This window comes from Pan troglodytes, chromosome 2 (assembly GCF_028858775.2).
Source record: "Pan troglodytes isolate AG18354 chromosome 2, NHGRI_mPanTro3-v2.0_pri, whole genome shotgun sequence".
Lineage (NCBI taxonomy): Eukaryota > Metazoa > Chordata > Mammalia > Primates > Hominidae > Pan > Pan troglodytes.
In genome coordinates, this window is record NC_086015.1 from 25,379,387 (window position 1) to 25,404,036 (window position 24,650).

Sequence of the window (24,650 nt, forward strand, 5' to 3'; positions counted from 1 at the left end):
GCCTCCGTATTGATTAAGAAGGGGACAGACTTACCTTCCACGTGAGAGTTACCCAGAGCACCTGTGATGGTCCTGTAGGCTTCCGAGGTGATCGGGCAGTGTCAGTCTTCAGCTGCTGAGAAGATCTGGGAAGGAGTCAGTCAGAGAGCCTCGGGCCAGAGTTCCAGGAGCTCTGGGAGTGGCTGCCAGGTGAGTTGAACAGTCCGATTTTCAGTGGGGTCCCTCACAGATGGGACATGGCTTAGGTGGAATCCTGGGCTGTGGGCATTCCTTGGCCTTGTGGCCAGATTTCTGGCACTTGTAGCAAGCTCCTGGGGGAGGCGGTTCTGGAGGAATGCTGGCCGCTGTGGTTCAGGCATTTGGAAGTTCTTGTGTGCATGTGGCTGGGGTTTGTCTTAGAGTGGAGGCAAGGAATTGCAACTTTTTTCTATTATTGTACACCTTGAAGGCGAGGTTAATTAAGTCCTGTTGTGGGGTTTGAGGGCCAGAATTTAATTTTTGGAGTTTCATTTAATGTCGGGAGCAGATTGGGTAATAAAATAAAATGCACATGGAGAATAAGATGACCTTCTGACCTTTCAGGGTCTAGGGCTGTAAAGCATCTCAGGGTTGCTGCCAAACAAGCCATGAGCTGGGCTGGGTTTTTATATTCAATGAAAAAGAGCCTAAATGCTAACTGATTTTGGGAGAGGTCAGATAAAGAAAGAGGAGCATTAATCTTGACTATGACTTTAGCTCCAGCCACCTTTTTAACAGAACAAAGAGCAGGAGGACAGGGGATTGATCTCCCAAGGGAGGTCCCCCAATCCTAGTCACGGCACCAAATTTCACTCGCGGCCCTGTGAAGAGACCAGCAAACAGGCTTTGTGTGAGCAACAAGGCTGTTTATTTCACCTGGGTGCAGGTGGGCTGAGTCTGAAAAGAGAGTCAGGGAAGGGAGATAAGGGTAGGGCCGTTTTACAAGATTTGGGTAGGTAAAGGAAAATTACATTCGAAGGGGGGTTCTCTGGCAGGCAGGAGTGGGGGTCACAAGGTGCTCAGTAGGGGAGCTTTTGAGCCAGGATGAGCCAGGAGAAGGAATTTCACAAGATAATGTCATCAGTTAAGGCAGGAACAGGCCATTTTCACTTCTTTTGTGGTGGAATGTCATCAGTTAAGGCAGGAACCGGCCATCTGGATGTGCATGTGCAGGTCACAGGGGATATGATGGCTTAGCTTGGGCTCAGAGGCCTGACAGGTATGGGTTTATAAATGTATACATATTCAAAACTTAGTTTATGGTACACTTTAAATATATACAGTTTATTGGAAGTCAATTATAGCCCAATAAAGCTTTAAAAAACAAAAAAGTTGTCTTTGCAAACAGAAAGTTTTTTTGTTTATTCCAACATAACTCTTCTCCCTCTATAGATAACCATTTTAAAATTTGATATAATTTATATTATTTGTTAAATTAGTAGCACTCCATACACAAGTTCTTCCACCCTGCTTTCTCACAGTGATATATCCTGAGTCACAGCAATACATGGATATAGTCTTCATTCCTTTTTCCAGTTGCATAATTCCTTATTATGCAAATTGCCATGGTTTATTAATTTTTAAATATTAATCATATTTTTTAGTTATTTTTGATATTTAAATACATACATAACATAAAATAATGGTGCAATGGGTTGTCTTATTATTTTTATACTTTTGATAGTGGACTTTTGTAATATATGCTTTGAAATGTTTTTTCTGAATGAAAGTGCAATGATTTCTGATTGGAAATGCCACGTAAGTTTGCTAGAGTTGGCCAAATTCTCTTTCACAGGGATTGTAACATTGTATTCCCACTATCAACAAATTAAGTGCCTGTTTTCCCACATCCTGACCCATGAAGTTTGTTTTCCAATGATTGGATCTTTGCCTGGGTGAAAAATGTGGCATTTTATTATAGCCATTTTGCTATATGACTAGACACGTGTCAATATCTGGACAATTTGGCAAAAATAGAACACCCCTGTATTCTTGCTGTTATATGCCAAAAACTTGATACTTCATAGTAGCCTTAAATTACCAAATGATAGGTGTCATGGGCTGAATCGTGCTGCCCCCCACCCCTCACCAAAATTCATATACTGAAGTCTCAAAATCTATTGAAATGCCATTAATGGTCAAAACTGAATTACTTTTGCAACAATCTAAAAGTACATCACAATGTAATTGTATTTGGAAATAGGGTCTTTAAATAAGTAATTAAGGTTAAAGAAGGTCATATGGATGGGCCCTAATCCATGTGACTATATTTGGAGATAGGACCTCCTAAGAGGTGACTGAGCTAAAATGATGCCAATAGGGTGGAGCCCTAATTTCATATGACTGGTGACCTTGTAAGAAGAGAAACACAGCTACTTGGGAGACTGAGGTGAGAGGATTACTTGAGCCCAGGAATTTTAGGTTACAGTGAGCTATGATCCCTCCACTGCACTCTAGCCTGGGTGACAGGAAAAGACCCCAATTCTAAAAAAAAAAAAAGAAACGAAAAAGAAAAGAAACAGACACCAAAAATATTCATGCACAAAATAAAGGCCATGCAAGGACATAGTGTCGATGAAAAGAGTCAAACTCTGTAAAATGTTTAAAGAAATTTTTTCTGAGCCAAATATGAGTGAACATGGTCTGGGGACACAGCCATCAGGAGATCCTGAGAACATGTACCCAAGGTGGTTGGGGCACAGCTTGGTTTTATACATTTTAGAGAGTCATGAGACATCAATCAAATACATTTAAGAAATATATTGGTTTAGTCCAGAAAGGCTGGGAAATTCAAAGGTGTGGTAGGGCGGGGGAGATTCCAGGCTATAGGTGAATTTAAACATTTTCTGGTTGACAATTGGTTGAGTTTGACTAAAGATTGAAAGAAAGAAAGGGATTGAAAGAAAGGAAAAGTAAGATAAAGACTATGGAGATCAAAGTTCTTTTGCAGTTTTATAGTGGCTGCCCTTAAAGACAATAGATGACAAATGTTTCTTATTCATATCTTGGTTAATCTCCTTAGGATTGGGAGGGTCTGGAAGAAAAAGATCCAGCTATGTTAACAGAGGTTCTCTACAGATGCAAATTTCCCCCCCACAAAGAATAGGCTTGGAGGGCCATTTCAAAATATGGCAAATAAACAAGTTTTGGGGTAAAATATTTTGATTTTCTTCCTTGTCTCATAATGCTATGTCAGAGTCAGGAAAGTAAGTCATAATATATAGGGTTAAATAAAACCCATCTGATGAGAATTTATGCTTTGTAGAGCAGGACTCCCAGCCCCTTAGACAGGAATTTGGGCAAGATAAAAGAATCAGAGTTTTGTCCTCAATAGCAGGAAGGAAGCCATCTGCAAGCCAAGGACAGAGGCCTCAGAAGAAATCAAACCTACTTGATCTTGGACTTTTAACCTTCAGAATTTTTGAGAAAATATATTTTTGTTGTTTATGCCACCTAGTCTTTAATACTTTTTAAAAATGATAGCCCTAGCAAACTAATACAGTGGATTTACCATGTATTAAATACTGAAATCTTCAAGAATCTGGCCATTGCTCCATTCAAAAACTGGTAGTTACTACCAATGAGTGAAGGTCTCATAGACATAATTCAGAAAATGGAATAAAAATGTTGATATTCTAACAATGAGGCAGGAAACAAGATATTACACGCCCACCATGCACTACTCAAAGTGTCAACTACCGCTAGCCAAAATAAGCGTGGTTTCAATCATACCTTCTTCAAATCCAGTGAGTCTCAAAGTGTGAGAGCAGCATCTCTGGAAAGCTGTTAGAAATTCACATCTAAAACCCCGCTCGAGGGACACTAAATAAAAAACTTTGGTGGCACGCTCCAGAAGTTTGTGTTTTAATAAATCTTCCAGGTGATCTCAATACACTTTCAGGTTTGAGAGCCAGTGTTCTAATCCACCTCCACCAACCACCAGATTAAACTATAGATCTAAAATTCAGGATTGCTTATGACTGCTCCTCCCTGTTCAACACAATTCAGTAAGTTGTTTGTAACCCACAAGATTATCACTAGGATTTATACTAGGAGAAGTGGTCAAATGCTTATGGGTTAGGAATTGATTTCCATAGGTTTGAATCTCAGCTCTACCATTTATTCACTCCGTGTTCATGGAAAAATTAACTTCCTCACACATAGGTGAGGTAATGGGGTAAATAATCTTTAGCTCAACGGCTTACTAAGAGGATCAAAATCAGTTGATACACATAAAATGCTTCTAACACAGCACATTTTATAGCAAGTGGCCGAGATGTATTCCCTGCTATTAGTAGTGTCATTATACCACATCTTCCTCTTTGCCATATTCCATCTCATATTTTTGTTCCAGTAATACTGTGTCCGGAATTGGTGGGTTCTTGGTCTCACTGACTTCAAGAATGAAGCCACGGACCCTCGTGGTGAGTGTCACAGTTCTTAAAGGCGGCGTGTCCAGAGTTTGTTCCTTCTGATGTTCGGATGTGTTCGAGTTTCTTCCTTCTGGTGGGTTCGTGGTCTCACTGGCTCAGGAGTGAAGCTGCAGACCTTCACGGTGAGTGTTACAGCTCTTAAGGCGGCGTGTCTGGAATTGTTTGTTCCTCCCAGTGGGTTCGTGGTCTCACTGGCTTCAGGAGTGAAGCTGCAGACCTTTGCGGTGAGTGTTATAGCTCATAAAGGAAGTGTGGACCCAAAGAGTGAGCAGTAACAAGATTTATTGCAAAGAACGAAAGAACAAAGCTTCCGCAGTGTGGAAGGGGACCCAAGCGGGTTGCCACTGCTGGCTCAGGAAGCCTGCTTTTATTCTCTAATCTGGCCCCACCCACATCCTGCTGATTGGTCCATTTTACAGAGAGCCGATTGGTCTGTTTTACGGAGAGCTGATTGGTCCATTTTGACAGAATGCTGATTGGTGCGTTTACAATCCCTGAGCTAGACACAAAAGTTCTCCACCTCCCCACTAGATTAGCTAGATACAGAGTGTCGATTGGTGTATTTACAAACCTCGAGCTAGACAGAGAGTGCTGATTGGTGCATTCACAATCCCTTAGCTAGACATAAAGATTCTCCAAGTCCCCATCAGGTTAGCTAGACACAGAGTGCTGATTGGTGCATTTACAAACCTTGAGCTAGATACCGAGTGTCGACTGGTGCATTCACAATCCCTTAGCTAGACATAAACGTTCTCCAAGTCCCCACCGGACTAAATAGATACAGAGTGCTGACTGGTGCATTCACAAACCCTGAACTAGACACAGGGTGCTCATTGGTGTGTTTACAAACCTTGAGCTAGGTACAGAGTGCTGATTAGTGTATTTATAATCCCTTAGCTAGACATAAAGATTCTCCAAGTCACCACCAGACTCAGGAGCCCAGCTGGCTTCACCCAGTGGATGCCACACCGGGGCTGCAGGTGGAGCTGCCTGCCAGTCCCGCGCCGTGCGCCCACAGTCCTCAGTCCTTGGGCGGTCAATGGGACTGCGTGCCGTGGAGCAGGGGGTGGCACTTGTCGAGGAGGCTTGGGCCACGCAGGAGCCCACAGCAGGTGGGGGAGGCTCAGGCATGGCAGGCTGCAGGTCCCGAGCCCTGCCCCGCTGGGAGGCAGCTAAGGCCCGGCGAGAAATTGAGCACAGCAGCTGCTGGCCCAGGTGCTAAGCCCCTCACTGCCCAGGGCTGGCGGAGCTGGCCGGCTGCTCTGAGGGTGGGGTCCGCCGAGCCCATGCCCACCCGGAACTCATGCTGGCCCACAAGCGCCATGTGCAGCCCCATTCCTGTCTGCGCCTCTCCCTCCACACCTCCCCGCAAGCTGAGGGAGCCAGCTCTGGCCTTGGCCAGCCCAGAAAGGGGCTCCCACAGTGCATTGGCGGGCTGAAGGGCTCGGCCAGAGTGGGCGCCGAGGCCGAGGAGGCACCGAGAGCAAGCGAGGGCTGCAAGGGCTGCCAGCATGCTGTCACCTCTCAATACTGAACTACTCGTGGTTACCCTGCTTGTTTATTCTTTTACTTATACTCTGCCTTTCCTTGTGTTATTTCCACTGCCTCAAATTCTCTCTCTTGTCCTTTGTAGTCTAGATTATGTTTATTCATTTTTTGACAAAACCCAATTACAGACACACCTTGTTTTATTGTGTTTACTTTATTGTAATATACAAATATTGATTTTTTACAAATTAACGATTTGTGCTAACCCTGCATCAAGCAGTTTTTTTTAGTGCCACTTTTCCAAAAACATGCTCACTTGATGTCTCTGTGTCACATTTGAGCAATTGTCATACTATTTCAAGCTTTTTAATTATTTTTTTATCTGTTATGATGATATGTGTTCAGAGATCGTTGATGTTACTATTGTAATTGTTTGTGGGTACCATTAACTGTTCCCACGTAAGATGGCAAACAATCAACAAATGTACTGTGTATACTAAATTCTCCACCAACCAGCCATTTTTCTGTCTCTTTCCCTCTTTTTGAGCCTTTCTATTCCCTGAGTCATAACAATATAGAAATTAGGCCAATTAATAACCCTAAATGGCCTCTAAGTGTTCAAGTGAAAGGAAGAGTCACCATCTATCAATTTAAATCAAAATCTAGAAATGATGAAGCTTAGTAAGGAAGGCATGTCAAAAGCTGAGACAGGCTAAAAACTTGTGAAGTCAAAGGAAAAGTTTAAATGAAATTAAAAGTACTGCTCCGGTGAACACACATATGGAAAAAAAGTAAAATGGCCTTCCTGCTGATATGGAGAAAGTTTTAGTGGTCTGGATGGAAGACCAAATCAGTGACAATATTCCCTTAAGCCAAAGCCTAATCCAGAGCAAGGTTCTAACTCACTCCAATGCCATGAAGGCTGAGAGACATGAGGAAGCTGCAAAAGACAAGTCTGAAGCTAGCAGAGGTTGGTTCATGAAGTTTAAAGAAATAAGTCATCTCCACAACATATAAGTAAAAGGGGTGAAGCAGCAAGTACTGATGTAGAAGCTGCAGCAAGTGATCCAAAAGATCCATCCAAGATCATTGATGAAGGTGGCTACACTAAGCGATATATTTTCAATGTAGATGAAACAGCCTTCTATTGGAAGAAGATGCCATATAAGACTTTCACAACTGGAGAGAAGTCACTATTTGGCTTCAACTCTTCAAAGGACAGATTGACTCTCTTTTTAGGGAATAAGGCAGCTGATGACTTTTACTTGAAGCCAATGCTCATTTGCCATGTTGAAAATCCTAGGGTTTTAATAATTGTGTTAAATCTACTCTGTCTGTGCTCTATAAATGGAATAAAGCCTGGGTGACAGCACATTTGTTTACGGCATAGTTTACTGAATATTTCAAGCCCCTTGTTGAGATCTACCACTCACACAAAAATACTCCTTTCAAAATATTACTGCTCATTAACAATGTACCTAGTCATCCAGTAACTATGATAGGGATGTACAAGATTTATGTTGTTTTCATGCCTATTAACACCCATTCTGTAGCCTACAAATCAAGAAGTAATTTTAACTTTCAAGTATTATTAGTTAAGAAATACGTGTTGTAAGGCTATAGCTGTCATAGATAATGATTCCTCTGATTGATGTGGGAAACATAAATTGAAGCCTTTTAGAAAGAATTTACTATTATGGATGCATTTATGGATATTTGTGATTCATAGGAGGAGGTCAAAATATCAACATTAACAAGTTTGGAAAAAGTTGATTCCAACCCCTATGGATGACTTTGAGGAGTTCAAGCTTCAGTGGAGGAAGTCCCTGAAGATGTGGTAGAAATTCCAAGAGAACTAGAATTAAAAGTAGACCCTGAAGATGTGCCTAGATTGCTGCAATGTCATGAGAAAATTTTATGGATGAAAAATTTCTTCTTATGGATGAGCAAAGAAAGTGGTTTCTTGATATGGAGACTATTCTTGGTGAAAATGCCGGGAACATTGTTAAAATGACAACAAAGGATTGAGAACATTACATAAACTTAGTTGACAAGGTAGTGGCAGGGATTGGGAAGACTGAATGCACTTTGGAAGAGGTTCTTCCATGGGTAAAATGCTACCAAACACCATCACATGTTACAGAGAATTTTTTTTGTGAAAGGAATTCTATCAACGTGGCTGACTTTATTGTCTTATTTTAAGAAATTGCCACAGCCACCCCAACCACCACACTGATCAGTCGGTAGGCATTAACATCCAGGCAAGACACTCTGTCAGCAAAAAGATCACAACTTGCTGAAGGCTCAAATCATTGTTAGCATTTTTTAGCAGTAAAGTATTTTTAAATTGAGGTCTGTACATTGTTTTTTAGACACCATGCTATTGAACATTTAATAGACTACAGTATAGTATAAACATAACGGTTATATGCACTGGGAAATCAAAAAATTTGTATCCCTCACTTTATTGTAAAATTCACTTTATTGTGGTGATCTCAAACTGAATAAGCAATATCTCCAAGTCATGCCTGTCTTATTCCCTCCCAGAACTTCTCATACCTCTTTTACAACTCACTACAACCGATTTGGGGAGTCATGCTCTGTGTTTTCTTAGTATCTGTACTTAACTCTGGGTTGCAGAGGCTATCCAGATGCTCATAAACCACTTCATTCTTCTTCCTGTGCTCATAGCTCAATGGCATATTCCAGTCTCCCTGGCAATTAGGTGAGGCTATGTATTTGCTTTCTGGCAATGAGATACAAGCAGAAGTGACACGTGACTTACCAGCTCTGGCCTTGGAAAACCTTTCTAGTATAATCCTCCATCCTGTTTGTGTGCTACTCTGTAGATTAAGCAAACATTTTCAGAGAAGGGCAGACTCATAAGACAAAAGGATCCTGGGTGCTAAATAAACAAGGTGGAGGTCATCCACCTGCCCATTAGGAACATATAGGTTGAAGTTATGAAAAAATATTAAAATACTGGGATTTTATGTGTTATAGTAATTAGCATTACTTCCAAAATACCCACTGATTATACTGAAAACATTGTATTGAAATTATATTTTTATATATAAAAATATATTTGAAAGATCAAAACTTTCAAAAATTCCAGAAGTAACTTTCCTTTCTAGGGATGCCTTATTACATATTATTTTCCCAAATATTTATTTTGTTTTATAAAAGTCTTTAGGTTTTTTCATTTGAATAAGTACTCTAGTTTTTAATGGAAGGGATAAAGTGATTTTTCTTTAAACAATGAGGTAATGTATGATTTGATCCAAAATAAAATATCAGTGGCTTGTTATCTTCCAAAGAGAACTCTACAGTCCTTTGCTTGCACACTCCTTATTAGTCTCCTTGGCAACAGGTAATCACTTGTTTCCCTTAAATAGATGAGATGCCAACAAATATGTAATAGTGGTTTGATACATCAGCAAAGAAAAGTGCTATAATGACAGCATAATAAATCTGAACATGAAAAGTTAATAGTCACATTAGTGACAGTCTAACTATAGTGTGAGAAGCACACAGAGCTTGAATTTTCTGCTTCCATTTCATTCTTTTTGTGACACTTGGTTCTTCCTAGAATGCTCTCCTCCTCTCTCCCTCCCTTTGCATAGCCTGAAACCTATAAAGGAATAAAAACCTGCTGGGCGGGGGTGGCTCATGCATGTAATCCCAACACTTTGGAAGGCCCAGGTGGGCGGATCACTTGAGTTCAGGAGTTTGAGACCAGCCTGGCCAACATAGTGAAACCCCATCTCTACTAAAAAATACAAAAATTAGCTGGGCGTGGTGGCAGGTGCCTGTAATCCCAGTACTCAAGAGGCTGAGGCAGGAGAATCACTTGAACCTGGGAGGCAGAGGTTGCAGCAAGCCAAGATCTGACCATTGCACTCCAGCCTGTGTGACAAGAGCTAGACTTAGCTTCAAAAAAAAAAAAAAAGAATAAAAACCCTTCAAAATGAAAACAGACCTGTTAATAATTCCTTTTTTTTTTTTTTTTTGCCCTGTAAGAAAGTATGTTAAATTTATGTGTCTTCTGGTAAATTATTATATTAAAAAATATGACTTCAGGGTCATCCCTAAATAGTTAAATATATAATTAAAACCCTATATATTTACCTAAATATATTCCATTTTTGGAGTGTCACCTTCATTTATTCTAGTCAGGGTCATCAATCTCCATCAGGGTTTACTTTCTACTCTCTCATTGGGTATGCCAGCTCTGTCATAAAGGCAAATGTAGAACTTGCTGTGGTCCTCTCACGGTGGCACCAGCAACAGCTGGCATGGGCTTAGAGCCATTGCCTCAAAAGATACAGCTAGGAGCAGTAACTCTGTTTGACCCCTGGGTAGTTATCTCCCCTTCTTATTATTGTTGGGTACATATGGACATTGGAAGTGGCCAGTGGAAAATCATTGCTTAACATTCATCCCCAGAATTCACCATACCTAGCAGTAGCAGCAGATTTAGGCCAAATGAGAAGTCTGTTACACAGGTCTATTATATTTGCTCCCTCCTTTGTTTTTAGCTCTACTTTCTCCACTTCTAATGGTTCCTTCCAGTCTTCATCTTTCCTTAATTCCTTAAACCCAATTCTGATCTTTTCCCATGACAGAGTAGCAGGGCTATCTGAAAAATGTGTCTCCTCTACAATATTAAGTAGTCCAACATAAAAAGGTGACTATAGATTAAAATGGATTGGAGAAGTAAAAACCTAAATAGATATAAGTAATACAGTAATTTAACAATTGTTGGCATTGTCTGCCAAGTAGTTAACCATTTATCAAGCAGTGGGCTAAATTTTATGTACACTATTTCTATTGAATCCTTACAACATGGGTATTATTGTCTTGATTTTACAGGCAATTGATATTTTCACAGGTGTTAAACATTTTGTTCACAGTTACATGACCTGGAAGTGGCAGAATCAGGATTTTAATACACATTAGCTTGTTCCCAAAGCCAGTGTAGAGTGGAAAGGATCATTCAAAGCCAATTAATAATTTACTACAAATGCAGTCATCTTTTATCTAGAATTCTTGGAGGGTTATTCATCAACTTGTAAATAGTTCCAGATTCCTGCCTTTCAAGGCATCTACTCTGTTATTAAAAATAAGAGGAAGAATAGCTACAATTTATGTAATGTTTGTAATGTTTCAGGCACGTTCCTAAGCCCAGAATATGATCAATCATTATAATTATGGGCTCTGGAGCCAAACTGCCTAGGTTTGAATCCTTACTTCACCATTGTGAGACCTTGGGCCTCGGTACGTTAATGCCTCAGTTTTCTCATTTGTGAAGTGGGGATTAATATTCCCTATAATGTAGAGTTATTATAAGAATTGGGTGAGGTAGTATACATATAACTCTTGGGACTGTAACTCTCCATAGGCAGCATTCAATAAATGGTAACTAGATTGTTAGTTGTTTCTATTGTTTCATGTAAAACAAAGTGCTAAGCAATTTACATCTGTTATTTCACCCAGTCCTCTTAGTAATTTTGTGAGGTAAGCATTATGCGTGTCCTCATTTTACAAAAGGTGTCAAAGATGAGGCAGGGGTTATATAATTTTCCTAAGGACACAGAGCCAGGATTCTAACACAGACAGTGTGTCTCCAAAGCCTGTCTTCTCAGCAGAAGTTGTACACTGGTTCTTTATTGTTGGACAATGTGAATGCTCAGAAAACATGTTTCTATTTTAAGTCAAACTATGCCCATAAAACTTCAACCTCTTGATTTTTGTTGTAGTTATTAATAGTTATTAATAGTTATTAACACATCACTGAACCCTGAGAACTTTTTCCTCTTTCTCTTTCCTCTCTTTCAATGCTCCACACCCCTCTTCATGAATCCCCACTCCAACAGTCTTACTTCATCACGTTTCCATCAGAAATTTGTTAAAGATATTTGGGAAGAATGTGCAAAGTAAATGTATGTAACCCAAAGCAAGAAAATAGATTTTTCATGTGCTTGACCAAAAGTGTGTTTTAAACAATAAATGCAGATCTACTTAGGAATCAGTGCTTTTCTTATGATATAAAATAATCATCAAGAGGCAACACATTAAGCCTGGGAATTTCCCAGCAAATTCTCTGAGAAGAGTCAGTTCTGTATCTTTTTCTTCCACCAAGAGAAGAGTCGAACATGTCCAGATTTCACCCTGCCCCAGAGGGGCTGGGGGGCTGGCTTGGCAACCCTGGGTACCACACAATCACAACGCACTGGGACTGCCTTCCAGGATCAGCAAATTTGGGGAAGTTATGTGCCTGTTGTGAATTTGTATCCAAGCAACACGCAGATTTTTAATAAATAAATGGCTCTCCAAATAACTTTATTCACTGAGGAGAAATTTCAAGTTTTTGTCTCTCAGTCTGAATAGCACTTGATGTTCTGTTCTTCCTATGTTGAATCTAAAAACCACACAAACTTTGTTCCCCCTCTGTAAATTATTATCACAAGTGGAAAGTGCTTTGGTTTTCAGGAGATGATGAAGCATTGTTTTTCAAAGTTCTCCAGTTGTTACAGAAACAATGTCAGGATGAGAGTTTGATTTAACGGGATGGATGTTTGTCAGATATCATTTTTGAATCCCCTGCTAGAACAGGGAGTTGGCTAAAGAGTTGTTCTGATTTCATTGCCAGTCAACTCACAGCTCGAGTGTTCTTCTCAAGAATCTTGCAACGAAGTTAGAGAAGGGGGATGGTGGAGTAGAGTAACAGGAAAAAAGTGATACAAAATAGGACATTAAATAATTTTACACATAATTGTGTGAGAAATTATGTAGCTGAACCAATGGAATCAGCTAAGTTCCAAAAAATCTCTGTAGGAATGTCAAATATTTCTAAATCTCTATCTGCTTGGAAAATACTTGCCCAGGCTCTGTAGAGCAGAACTTCATCCTTTGGAAGGATCATGGCGTCCCTTCCTGTGTAGTTCAAGAAAACATTTGGCTCATCTTTTTATTGTTTTGTTTTGTTTTGTTTTGTTTTTTGAGACAGAGTCTTGCTCTGTTGCCCAGGCTGGAGTACAGTGGCACGATCCTGGCTCACTGCAACCTCCACCTCCTGCATTCAGGCAATTCCCCTGCCTCAGTTTCCTGAGTATCTGGGATTACAGGCATGCGCCACCACACCGAGCTAATTTTTTGTGGGGTTTTTTTGGTGTGTTTTTTTTAGTAGAGACAGGGTTTCACCATGTTGGCCCAGCTGGTCTCAAACTCCTGGCCTCAGGTGATGCACCCACTTCAGCCTCCCAAAGTGTTGCTATTACAGGTGTGAGCCACCGTGCCCGGCCTTGACTCACCTTTCAGCTTTCTGAAATGCTCTAACTTATGGGAAGCCTTCCCTGACCTCCCTTTTTCCCCTTCCACCTGGTAATTAGGTAGTCTCTCTTTTAGTTTTCATAACATTTTGTATACTCCCCCCCAGCATAATCCACATTTATTTGTTTGCATGTGTGTTTACCCTCTAAAGAGTGAACTTCTTAAGACAGATACTATGTCTTAGGCTTTTAAAAAAAAATTCCAATTGCCTAACAAAGTGCTATTTCAAGACATCTTCGTTGGATGGGTGGATGGCTGGGTGGATGAATTAAATAATGAGACATAATAGTAGAAATCTTGGCATCACTACATTTAGTGGTCACTAATTAAAATTCATTAATTAACAAGATGATTAAATAGGTTGGAAATAGCAACTAGCTTTGAAGCAATAAAACTCAGGTCTGAATTTCCATTGCAATACTTACATGCTATTTTGTCTTGCTTTGATTGCTTGACTTCTTAGACCACCAGCTATCTCTTTCATAAACTTATAAAACTTACCTCCCAGAAATTTTATAAAAATTAGTTAAGATTACATATATAAAAAGTCTGGTCAATTATAGGTGATTAATAATAGTAGCCATTATTATATCGACACCAAAAACTCCTCTACATTTTTAAACATATTCTTGTTTCAAAATAAATTTTCTGAAGACCTCCCAGAACACACAGATACATGCATAGACATTTCTACCTTAACACTTTCAAACCAATAGATGGTTTATGCACACACACATGAGCACACATACACAATCATGAATACAAAGCATGTGTTTTTCATTTAAAACACTAATTTGGGCCTAAGAACTCTTGCTTTTTTAGAAATACGACTTATAGATAAATAATGAAAATTATAACAATAATGGTAATATTTACAAAGCATTTATCCTGTACCAGGTACCATTTTAAACACTATATATATATATATATATATATATATATATATATATATATATATAAATTGGCATAAGAACACTATGATATGATGTAGGCATATACTAGTATTTCCATCTAACACATGGGGAATTTTAAGCACAGAGTACTATAAAGAAATAATTGGCCTATGCTCATGTATAGTAAATAGCATCAGTTTGGAAAACTCATTAAGGTAGCAGTTACATAATGTTACTCATGAAACAGGTGTCTGTGCAGGAGCCATTCGATATTTGCACAACAAAATATAGCCAACCTTATAAGCTAAATAGTTTGGAAAGGAAGACTCACGTATGGAAGCACGCTCTGCAAATTTAAGATAGTCATGGTGGAAACAGAAGTCTTCAGATTCCCACCACAGTGAATAGTGTCTTTGTACTCTTTGAAACTAATGGTTTCCAAAATTTCAAGCCTTTCAAGCATGGTGGGTGACAGGCAGGGGCAGTGTCAATGTAGTCACTCTGGGTACCATTTGGATTTCGCCTCTCAATATACTGTTTGTAGTTTGTCCCTGAAGTAGAATGCACAGATATCTGGGGCATGTAAACTTTCTACAAGCTACCTCAGCTATGTAATCTTATCAGCTGGTATCTAAACCCTCTCATTTTTTTCCAGTTTAATGGAAAATGCATAATGCTTATATATATGAAACACCATATTCTGGTCCTTTATTATGGAGACTTACAGAGTCATCCCTGAAAATGAGTGTGTGTGTGTGTGTGTGTGTACATTTTGCTCCTGATATATATATATCAGGATATATATATATATTTCTGATAGATATATATATTCCAAATTGTTTATTTTATCTATGGAAGAGATATGGTATAAAGGAATATCAAGTTCTAAAATAATGTATCTTCTACTTAATAGTATCTTAATACTTAATGTATCTTCTACTTAAATAATATATCTGTCCATTACAGAAAATCAGTGCCAAGGTGGAAAAGCCCTTTTGGTGGAAGAAGCCTGATCACAGTAGTGACAGTATTCCAGTGTTTTGTATCATGCCAAAAATTATAAAGGAAGGCTGTGAAAAGATGTCAGAACTAGCAGCTCTTTTAGATGGTAGTTTAATGTACATAGGAATCACTAAGAGTTGGAAACAGGAAGGTTTCTGGACATCTCCTTTAGAGATTCTGATTCTCTGTGGGGTAGAGCTCAAGAATTTGTATAACAAGCTCTCCTAATAATTCTGACGGGGGTGGACCAGGTACCATATTAGGACAAACTCTGCTTCATGGCATCTTTTGTTATTTAATAGTTAATACTATTTATTTTAAACACTTCAAAAACTGTAAAGAATTACAAAAATTATCTCTTAATCATTATGTCATCTACCCTAGATCTTAAGATGTGCAGACATTCTTGTAGCAGGAATTGAAAGGCAATTAGTTTCAAATGTATCATAGTTTATAACAGAATTCTCCATTAAATGATAGAGACATTTTAGTTCTCAGAGCTTTTAGGGTGCTATTTGGAAGGCAAATTTTGTCTTGCAATCTGTTCTACCACTTAAATAATATTTATTTTATGTTCTACATTTTACCCTTCATTAGTTGCTCATAGGTAGTGAGGATAGGCAAAACATCTTGCCCAAAAGCCCTGGTTTCTGAGATTTTGGACTTCTGTTAAACAATTTAAATTCAACAAGGCATCTTATTGCTGATGAGTAATTGATGACCCTTCTAACACCAATCTCATCATTGTATTAAAGCAACTGTAACACACTGAAGACTAAATAAAAGAAAACTGATATTTGAATACAACAGGTATTGAAAAAGCAGTGAAAGGGTAGAAGAGCGAGCATAGATTTTGCACATTGGTCTTAAGACCCTAGGTCACTCTACTGTGAAAGAAAAGATTGTAGACAAACAGTGACATGCTCTAAACTTGAAATGAGCTCAATGTCATTATCACCATCATCATCATTATCATTGTTATCATTGGCATTATTATTATTCCTAAACAAATTTGATTAAAAGTTTGAACTTTTGTTCTTTACTAAAAGTGATATCTACTTACCTGTTTTTTGCTAGATTCAATGAAATTGTTATTCTCTCTGTGAAATAGCTTGATAGAAAATCTGACATTGTTTGATAGAAAAAAAATAGGCATTGAAGTTCTTGATTTAGGTATTTTCTCCAAAGATCACCTACCGTTTATCTCAGGGCAGCTGTTTGATTTCCATGATATTATTTATTTTACATTTGTAATAGGGGATAGTAATATTTTTCTCTGGTAATCACTGAGAAGATGAAACAAAATATGCATTTGGCATTTTCAGGGTAAGGTTTCAAGATACCTTATTAAAGAATTTTGTATTCACTTCCTCCATGAAGAAGATCCAAAATAGTGAATAAATAATCACAGTTTTAATGGACTGCCCAAAAGAAAACACTGGAATTCAATAGAAAATTGACAGGCAATACCTAAAGCAAGGAAGGAGAAGGAAGTGAGACAGCTTGCTTAGCCAGGATCACCTGGGAGCCAAGAAAGACTTCTCAATTTGGGGAAAGGGTGAGTAAGAGACCCTCGGGGATCCACATTCTCACCATGGACTCCTACAATTCTGGACACAGTATATCCCCATCATGAGTCCTGAAACTAACATAAGGAGCTGCTGGAAAATTGTACCACAGGCACTGCCCCAGGGAGGAAGCTCGTACTCCATCTTTCACATTCCTCGAGACCTAAGCAGCTTCAGCGAGGTTCCACTTTAGAACTCCACCCTCAGGAGACTACGCACTGTCCTGGACCCAGTGGCCCTGGGGCTGATGTGTAAGAGAGTACAGCTGCTGCCCCCAGGGCTTAAGCACAAGTGACTGAGAGCTACTGCACCCAGCATGGAGGTGCAACTGAGGCACATGCTTCCACCCTTAAGACTGAGGCATGAATGAGGCACCATTCTAGAGCCCCACGCCCAACAGACTTCACACTGTCTTGGAGCCCAGGGCTGCTGAGGCTTAGGTACAAGAAAAGAGCTGACTGCTGACTCTAGGGCTGAAGTTCAAGTACCACTTCCAATGACACATGAGTGAAGTGTGTTCTATCACCCACCAGCCTAGGCTACTGTCACTGAAAGTGGCACTTCCTTCTCCCCCAATGACAGGGAAGTAGTGTGGCCATTGCTATCCTCTACCTAAGCATGTTATCTGTGGCCTAGGGACCGCCCCACCCCTCCTTACCATGGCCAAACACTGTATACACCATTGAAGACCTGATAACAAGCCAGCATAATCCAGCTTTTCCCCTCCCTCCCATGCCAGAGTTCACAGTTTGTGGGCCAGGCAATTGCCCGGTCTGGTCTACCACCATTGGCACCTGAATGAACACTCCTCCCAGGAGACTGATATTGGGACTATGCACCTAGCCACTACCACCCCAGCTGGCACCTATCTATATATGCTACCTGCAGACATGGAGACTGGCCCACCCACCATATTTCAGCCACTGCCAATACTAGTGCATAGGGGGATGCAGAGGATTGTTCCACCATGGCTACTGTCATTGCCCATGCCATATTGGCAGGCCAGAAGCCTTGGAACCCACTAACCTTCCAGCCCATGGCTGCCACTATTGGCATCTGAGTAAGCAACATGGAGATCCCAAAACTGGCCCACCTGGGCCCACTAACCCAGGTACCAGCATACACCACCCTGAGGTTTACAAACAGGCATACCCAGCTCACCAATGCAACCACTGTGGATCAAAAATTGGCCTAGCTGGCACCCCAGTGGCCAGCAAAACTGTACCACAACCTCCACTAATAACTGCGTAAGGAAATATCAGATACCGCTGATGCTGCCTATAGCTGTAGAAGTCATACAGAGGCTACACCACTGTATGAACACAGAATCAAAGCCAAAGTGCCCAATCCAACCAACCCCTTAGATTCATCCTCAGGAAAATGTTCTTTCCTTTGACAGCAAATTCAAAAAATTGGAAGAAGCAACTGACCCACTAGATATGAAGATATTAAGATATTAACACAAGAACAGGAAACATGAAAAGCAAGAAAGTATGACACCCCCAAAGGTACACAATAATTATCCAGAAACAGGTCCCTAATAAAAAGAAATTAACAAAATCCCAGAAAAAGGAGTCAAATTATTGATTCTAAAGAAGCTCAGTGAGATGCAATAGAACTCCAAAAAGCAATACGAACAAATAAGAAAAGCAATTCAGTATATGAATGAGAAATTTAGCAAAGGGGTACCTATCATAACAAGAGAACTAAACAGTCATTCTGGTACTGAAGAATTCATGGAATGAAGTATAAAATACATTCATAAGCTTCAATAATAGACTAGATCAAGCAGAAGAAAGAATCTAAGAACCCAAATACAGTTCTTTTGAAATAATCCAATCAGAGAAAAAAAAAAAAAAACTTTTGTGATATTTTGGATACTCCAACCAAATATGTGAATTATAAGTAGCACAGAAGGCAAAGAGAGAGCAAAAGAGTTAACAAATTTGACAAAATAATAGATGAAGACTTCCCAAGTATAGAAAGAGATTTACAGGACACAGGAGGCCCAGCAATCTCCAGACACAATGCAAAAAATCTCCATGGCGCATTATAGAAATAATATCTCAATTCACTTACAAAGAGAGAATTCTAAAAACAGTAAGGGAAAAGCATCTAATCACCTATAAAGGAACCCTCACCAGATTAACCCTCAGCAGAACCTTACAGGCCAGGAGAAAATGGGATGTTATATTCAAAGCAATGAAAGAAAAAAAAACTGCTAAAAAAACATGCTATGTATCTCCAGCAAAATTATTCATAATGAAGGAGAAATAAAGTATTTCCCAAATAAGCAAAAGCTGAGGGAATTCACCACTAAGTCGATCTTACAAGAAATGCTCAAGGGAGTCCTAAATCTGGAAGTGAAAGGACAACATCATGGAAACACACAAAAGTATAAAACATAATTGTAAAGCAAACACACAAATGAAAATAATGAAAGACTCAAATAGTACCACTATAGATAACCACCAAATCACAATGACTAACAATGAGAGGGAAAAAAACGGAATAAAGAATATACAAAATAACCAGAAAACAATTAAAAATATAAAAGAAGAAAACCTCACATATCTATAAATAACAGTGCATTTAAATTAAATTATCCACTTAAAAGATATACACTTGCTGAGTCAATTTAAAAAACAAACACCTGATTCAACTATATGTTCTCTACAAGAAATGCATGTTTGTTGTAAAGACACATATAGACTAAAAGTAAAGGCAGAGAAAAAGATATTCCATGCAATGAAAATCAAAAGTGAACAGAAGTAGTTATACTATCAGATAAAACAGACTTTAAGTGAAAAACAGTAAAAAACAGTAAAAAAAAAAAAAAAAAAGACAAAGAAGGTCACTACATAATGATAAAAGAATAAACCAGCAAGAAGAAATAACATTCTAAATATGTATGCACCCAACACTGGAGCATCCAGATTCATAAAGCAAACATCACTAGATCTAAAGAGAGCAATAGACTCCAGTACAATAATGATATAGGACTTCACCCCACACTTAGCATTAGACAGAGCATCCAGACAGAAAATCAACAAAGAAACAGTAGACTTAAACTGGGCTTTAGACCAAATGGACCTAACAGACATTTACAGAACATTTCATCCAACTGCAGAATATACATTCTTCTCATCAGCACATGAAACATTCTTCAGGATAGACCGTATGTTAGGCCACAAAACAAGTGTCAACAAATTTTTAAAAATCAAAATTCTATTAAGTATTTTATCAGAACACATTGAAATAAAACTAGGAATCAATATCAACAGGAACTTCAATAACCATGTAAATACATGAAAATTAAACAACATGAAACAACCATTGAGCTAATTAAAAATTTAAAATGAAAATCAAAAAAATTTTTGAAACAAATTGCAACGGAAATACAACATATCAAAACATGTGAGGTACAACAAAAAAGGAAGTTGATAGCTATAAATGCCTACATCAAAAAAGTAGAAAGATTTTAAATAAATAATTTGACAATGCACCTCAAAGAACTAGAAAAACAAAAGCAAACCACACTCACAGTTAGCAGAATGAAAGAGATACTAAAGATCAGAGCTGAACTGAACAAAATATAGACTAAAAAAAATGCAAAGGATAAATGATCAATTAAACAAAAATGGGCTCTTCAAAATGATAAACAAGGCCAGGCATGGTGGCTCACGCCTATAATCCCAGCACTTTGGGAGGCCGAGGTGGGTGGATCACCTGAGGTCAGGAGACCATCCTGGCCAACATGAGAAAACCCGGTCTCTACTAAAAATACAAAAATTAGCTGAGCATAGTGGCGCACGCCTATAATCCCAGCTATTCGAGAGGCTGAGGCAGGAGAATCGCTTGAACCTGGGAGGCTGAGGCTGCAGTGAGCTGAGATCACACCACTGCACTCCAGCCTGGGCGAGGGAGCGAGACTCCGTCTCAAAAAACAAAACAAAACAAAACAAAAGGATAAGCAAAGTCTATTAACAACTAGCTAGACTAACAAAGAAAAGAAGGGATAAACCCCAAATAAATAAAATCGGAAATGAAAAATGAAACATTCCAACTGATAACACAGACATCAAAAAGTTGATTAGAGACTATTATGACCAACTATGTACTAAGAAACTAGAAAACTTAGAGCATATGGATAAATTCTAGGAAACATGCAACCTACCAAGATTGAATCAGGAAGAAAGAGAAAATTTAAACTGTCAAAAATGAGTAGTGAGACTGAATTAGTAATTAAAAGTCTCCCAACAAAGAAAGGCCCAGAACTGCATAGATTCACTGCTAAAAGCAAACATATAGAAAACTAATACTGGCCAGGTGCAGTGGATCATACCTGTAATCCCAGAACTTTGAGAGGTGGGGGATTACTTAAGGCTGAGAATTCAAGACCAGCCCAGGCAACATAGTAAGACCCCATCTCTACAAAAAAGTATTTTAAAAAATAACCAAGCATGGCAGCACATGCCTGTGGTCCCAGCTACTTGGGAGGCTGAGGCAGGAGGATCACTTGAGTCCTGGAGATCAAGGCTGCAGTAAGCTGTGATTATGCTATTGCACTCCAGCCTGGGTGACAGAGTGAGACTGTGTCTCAAAAAAAAAAAAAAAATAATAATAATAATAATAATAATGAAGATAAATGCAAACCCTCCTGCAACCGTTGTATATTTTAAAAAGAAAATAATTCTTCCTAACTCATTTGACAAGGCCAGCATTACCCAATACCAAAACCAGAAAAACACAACAACAAAGAGAAAACTACAGGCCAACGTCACTGATAAACAAAGTTGCAAAAATTCTCAACAAAATACTAGCAAATTAAATTTAACAGCATATCAAAAAGATAAGACACATGATTAAGTGGGATTTGTACCGAGGATGCAAGATGATTAAACATACACAAATCAATAAACATGATGTATCACATCAACAGAATGAAAGACGAAAACTATATTATTATCTCAATAGACTCAGAAAGAACATTTGATAAAATTCAACATCTTTTCAAGATACAAACTTCACATTAACTAGGCATAGAATGAATATACCTCAGTAAAGGCCATATATGACAAACCCACAACTAACATCATACTGAATGGAGAAACGTTGAAAGCCTTTTTTCTAAGTACAAGATGCCTACTTTCAGCACTTCCAGTCAACATGGAAGTCCTAGCCAGAGTATTCAGACAAGAGAAAGAAATGAAAGGCATTCATATTGGAAAAGAGGAACTCAAATTGTTCCTCTTTGCAGACAACATGACCTTGTGTTTAGAAAAAACAAAAGACTCCGTCAAAAAACTTGTAGAGGTAACAAACAAATTCAGTCAAGTTGCAAGATACAAAATCAACATACAAAAATCAGCTGCATTTCTTTATATATATATATATATATATATATATATATATATATATATATTTTATTATTATTTAGACAGAGTCTCACTCTGTCACCAGCCTGGAGTGCAGTGGCACAATCTCGGCTCACTGCAACCTCTACCTCCCAGATTCAAGTGATTCTCCTACCTCAGCCTCCTGAGTAGCTAGGATTACAGGTGCATGCCACCAAGCGCAGCTAATTATTTTTGTATTTTTAGTAGAGATGGGGTTTCACCATGTTGGCCAGGATGGTCTCGATCTCTTGACCTCATGATCCGCCTACCTCGGCCTCCCAAAGTGCTGGGATTATAGGCGTGAGCCACTGCACCTGGCCAATCAGCTGCATTTCCATATTCCAATAATGAAATAGCCAAAGAAAAAAACAAAGATGGCAATATCATTTACAATAAATGCAAAAAATAAAATACCTAGGAATACGTTTAACCAGAGAGGTGAAAGATCTCTATCAGCTAAACTGTAACACAGTTTAGTTCAAGAAATTGAAGAAGATACAAACAAATGAGAAGACCATCCCATGCTCATGGATCAGAAGGGTTATCATTAAAATGACCATAATTCCCAAAGCAGTCTACAGATTTAATTCAATTCCTATGAAAATGCCAACGTCATTTTTCACAGAAATAGAAAAAACAATCCTAAAGTTCATAGGAAACACCCCCCGGGAGCCTCCCTGGCCCGGGCCAGACATTCCGCACCCGGGAGCCCCCTCAGGCTGTCAGTACCAAGGAGGCTAGCTCGTCAAATCTGCATGCGCCGGAGAGGACTGTGGCTGGGTTGAGTAAGGAGCCAAACCCCTAGCTGGCTCCCGGTGTCCGCACAGCCTTCACCACGGAGCAGGTCCGTGCCTTGGAGGGCGTCTTCCGGCACCACCAGTACCTGGGCCCTCTGGAGCGGAATTGGCTGGCCAGGGAGATGCAGCTCTCAGAGGTCCAGATAAAAACCTGGTTTCAAAATCGCCGGATGAAACACAAACGGCAAATGCAGGACTCCCAGCTAAACGGCCCCTTATCAGGGTCTCTCCACGGGCCCCCTGCTTTCCACTCACCATCTTCTCGCCTTGCCAATGGCCTGCAGCTGCTGTGCCCTTGGGCACCCCTGCCTGGGCCCCCTGGCTGCCCCTTGGCTCCTTCTGGGGTCTCTGACAAATGGATCAAGAGGCCCTGGCCTCTTCGTGGGCTTCCTGCTGCGGGCAGCCTCTGGCGTACAACCCCCCACGCCCAGGAAGTGGTGCGCGTAAGCTGGGACCAGCCCTGTCCACGGGGCCCCGGGGCCTGTGTGCTCTGCCAGAGACAGGGGATGCATTTGAGGAAACGCCTCCGACTACATGCCTCCCACACAAGCGGTCTGTGCAGATCGCGTCTGACGCCTACCCGGAGGACTCAGCTGTTCTGTTTACATCGTGGCGGCACCTCTCACCCTGACCCTCGCAAAGGTTCTGGAGATTTCTGGAGAACATATTTGTTAAAGTCACCTCTTCACTAAAAAAAAAAAAAAAAAAAAAAAAAAAAAAAAAAAAAAAAAAAAAAAAAAGACAAAAAGCGATAGATACTGGTGAAGTGTGGAGAAAAGGGAACTCTTATACACTGTTGGTGGGAATGTACATTAGTACAACCATTGTGGAAAATACTGTAGAGATTTATCAGAAAACTAAAAATACAGCTACCGTATTCACCAGCAATCCCACTACTGAGGGTCTATCCAAAGGAATAGAAACCAGTGAATATATCAAAGGGATACCGGCACTGGCATGTTTATCTCAGCTCTATTCTTGATAGTAAAGAAATGGGATCCATGTAAGTGTCCATCAATCAACAAATAGAGAAAGAAAAAATGTGGTATACATTCACAATGGTGTACTATTTGGCTATAAAAAAGAATGTAATCGTGTATCAGCAACCAGGATGAAAGTGGATATCATTATTTTAAGTGAAATAACCCAGGCACAGAAAGACAAACCGCATGTCCTTACTCATGTGTGGGAGCTAAAAATGTTAATCATATAAAGGCAGAGAGTAGAATAATAGATACTAGAAGCTAAGAATGTTGGGTGGGTGAGGGGAGGATGAGAAGAGGTAGGTTAACAGGCACAAATACACAGTTAGATAAAAAGTATAAATCCTATCTTTCCACTGTAGAGTGACTATAGTTAAGAACACATATTGTATATTTCAGTGTTTCTAGAAGAGAGGATTTGAATCATTCCCAATGCATAGAAATAATAAATACTCAAAGTGATGGATGCCTCAAATCCTTGACTTGATTATTATACAGTCTATGCATATAAAAAAAATCACATGTACTCCATAAATATGTAAAATATTATGTATGAATAAACATAAATAAATACGCATTTGGCACAGAGTGTGTTGCTGGTTATGTTTTAGTTACCCTTCCCTCTCCTATCCAGTATAGTATAGGGTACATTATAACCGCATATTAATAAAGGATGCACGAATGGATGAAGAGTGGACAGATGGAGAAATAAGATATTCAGTAATATTATTGTAATC

At 39.4% G+C, this 24,650-nt stretch overlaps 1 pseudogene; it reads left to right on the forward strand.

Annotated features, from left to right (window-relative positions):
- The first annotated feature begins 21,903 nt into the window (after window positions 1-21,903).
- On the forward strand, window positions 21,904-23,575 carry LOC129143568 (homeobox protein VENTX-like; annotated as a pseudogene).
- Window positions 23,576-24,650: the final 1,075 nt, after the last annotated feature.